Source organism: Triticum aestivum, chromosome 2B (assembly GCF_018294505.1).
Source record: "Triticum aestivum cultivar Chinese Spring chromosome 2B, IWGSC CS RefSeq v2.1, whole genome shotgun sequence".
Taxonomy (NCBI): domain Eukaryota; kingdom Viridiplantae; phylum Streptophyta; class Magnoliopsida; order Poales; family Poaceae; genus Triticum; species Triticum aestivum.
In genome coordinates this window covers 794,885,600-794,888,827 of record NC_057798.1, presented here as the reverse complement: position 1 = coordinate 794,888,827, position 3,228 = coordinate 794,885,600, and the positions used below count along the sequence as shown (strand labels likewise).

Genomic DNA, 3,228 nt, shown 5'->3' with positions numbered 1-3,228 from the left:
CCGCCCGAGCCGCCAGCCACCACCGGCCGAACCACCCGCCCCCGCCGCCCACGGCCGGCCCGCCCTCCCTGAAACCACTCCCCACCACCGGTCCGCCGCTGCACCTTCGAGAAAGTGGGCCAGCATATATGATCTTGAGATTTTACGAAGTCACCATAGGTGCCTCGTAGTCGAGTGGAACATCTCCTCCCACTGAACGTACATCGCCGGAAAATACTGAAATTAACACAAGATAAATGCGAGCACCGGGACTTTAACCTTGGTGGACTCGAGAAACCACTATCCTCTAACCATCCAACCACATGTTGGTTAGCACGACAAAATGTATGTGGTGACCATGATGAGCTTATTCTGAAGTCTAGTGACCATATCGTGCTTTCGCTTTAAATACAATGACCGTAAGTGTCGTCAACAAAATACGGAGCACGCACCAAATGCAAAATCCGTCAGTGTCATCAACAAAATATGGAGACGCATCGTGAGCTAGATATCGTTGTACTATTGTATATGCTTATTTTCTTAGTGGCCGATTGCGTGTGTGGTGTGGTGGGCACATCATTTCTAGTTGTGGTGGGTCAACATGAAGAATCATGGGTCGGTTCCATCCTGCGCCACATAAGTTGGACCGAGACGTGTTATACGGATACCCATGTAGAGGACTCAGCGTACAACACGAAGCTACCAGAGTCGCGGAGGACTCTATCCCCACTGGTGATAAGCCGACTATATATGATTTGTAACCCTAGGCCCTTAGTATGTTATACAAGCTTGGGGGCTAGTTCATCGATAGTATACACACACACGCACAATGCCTGGTATTCACGTGTACTTTGTACACACCCCTAACACTAATATACAGTACCAGGAGTAGGCTCTTTCTTCAACTGCAAGGGTCCGATCCGAACTAGGGTAAAACTTTGCCTCGTATTACCATCCAACCTAACAGCCAGGGATATCCTACCGAATGATATGATGAAATCATATCTTCCAACTACTATTAGAGAGGTGTGTCGGGGGGGGGGGCAATGTGTGCGAGAGAGGCCAAAAGATAATGTGCGTGCGGGAGACACATAGGCACATATATGTGCGTATAGAGGGCTAGTAGAGACCGTGCATGTGTATATATGCATGTGAGAGAAATAGTGTTTTCCAACTGAGATTAGTGAAAAGAGTGGTACATAGTAGTTAGAAAGAGAGATAGAGAAACAGAGAGAGCATGTGCGTGAGACACCCTGACACCCTGAGAGAGATTGTGAGCATGTGTGAAAGAGAAATGCCGATGCATATAAAGTGTGTGCACTTATGCATTAGATAGAGAGATATCTACGTGTAAAAGGTGGTTCTACGCATTAAATTAAAATATAAATGGCATTATTATTTTTGGATGAGATCATGAATTTTGCAAAATTGCGTATGGACGAAAATCAGTCTATCAGACACCCATACTCTATCAAATTCTAGCATGTGCATGTGTTTATTTCATATTATTGATCCATAGAGTGAGAGCGGTTTGAAATACATGCAATGGATACTTTTGCAATTCATATATAAACATTAATTAGTGCACTCCATGTTGTTAGTGTGAAGCACTTTATACATTTGTCACTTGGATGAATACATTCCAAATTGCTAGCTACGAAATAAAATACATGTCGAATTCAACATAAAGAGGGTTTTGAAGATTCGAATTCATAGGAAGTGCATTCATCTATTTGAACCCGAGATAATGGCATTTGTAAATCAGATGTAAAAGGGGGCATCAATCTTTGTTGTGAGTTTGAACATGTTATATATATTCATACGCATATCTAACTTTTTTTTGCAACCAAGGAGATTATACCTGGAACCATGCATGAACTGAGGTAAGTTGCATATTTTTTAATATATACTCGTGGACAATGTATATTAAAATGTACCCCCTCCATTCCAAAATAATCGTAGCTTTAGGATTTTCAAGAGTAAAGATTTGTGAAGTTTGACAAATCCTGAAAGTTCAATTCAAGAGAACCGAAAACGTTAATGCTTCTGCTCCCAAATATTGAACGAAGCGCCAAATAGGCCTCTGGTCACCCGAAACCGCACGAGACTAATGTTTTGGTGGTAGGAAATTACTGTCCTGACTCTGGCCCGTGTAGCCTATCGGCCCGATGTCCAAAGGTCTAAACCGGGGTAGGTTTGTAACTTCACCAAGACGCCAGTCTCAACCGCCTCCAAGAAGCATTCATATGCCGTGGGCGCCTAAACACCCATGCGCTCGGCCGAAATCTATCCCGCCCACATTTGGGACACCTGACATGATTGTCCTACCCCCAACCCGCAATATGTCTGAAATTTTAGATGGGGGCAAAGTTTGTAAATTTCCCCAAATTTCAAACAAGCGCATCTCAAACCGAAATATTGTTCCCCCTTAGTTCCCCACCTCCATCTGTTTCCTCATTCATACTCCATGGGCGCGAAAACGCCCTCTCCACCAGCCGCGAAACCCCAACCTCCTCCGTCCTCCACCCCATAGCGGCCAATCCACCGCCGCCCTCCTCCATCACGCCGGAGCCGGTACCCCAACATCGTCGTCCAACGCAACCGCAACCGCAACACCCTCAAGGACTTAGCAGCTGAAGCCGAGGCAGAGCTGCATCCACGACGCCGACGCCGACATGCACCGTACCAGAACCACTCCGACCACGCCGTCCCGCGCCTCACTGCTGCGGCTCCATTGTCGCAACCGTCCACCGCACCGGAGTTGTTCCCGCTACACCGTCGTTCGCCGCCTCGGATCTGCTTCCCCGCTGCCGACAGACGGCCACCGCACCACACTCAACAACTTGGCCATGGGTTCATCCAAGGTTGCACCGTCCTCCACAACTTCTAGTTTACGGCGAACAACAAGATCGTCGGAAAAACAGAAGGAGGACACAACACTGCCAGCAGAAAGAGGTACTCCTCTTCCCCGCTCACACCGTATTCATCCCACGAAAGAAACTAGTTGAGCGCTTCTTACTGCATCTTCTTTGTGATACTAAATGCACAAGGTTTCCTCCCTTTTACTATTTCACCTTTGCTAGAGGTCAGTAGCCCGCCTGGATTTCAATTCAGGTTCAGTTGAACCGCAATTAAAAGAAGCAGCACCCGCTTAGGCGCGCGGAGCACCTAGTCCGCCTATTCCCCGGGGAAGCGGCGCATCGGTGTCTATCATAGGTGTGTGGGGCGCAGGAGCTGCTTGCGCCTGAT

General features: G+C 47.3%; 1 pseudogene; it reads left to right on the top strand.

Annotated features, from left to right (window-relative positions):
• Positions 1–3,228, top strand: part of LOC123039694 (AAA-ATPase At3g28610-like) — a 59,229-nt pseudogene that overhangs the window by 39,552 nt on the left and 16,449 nt on the right.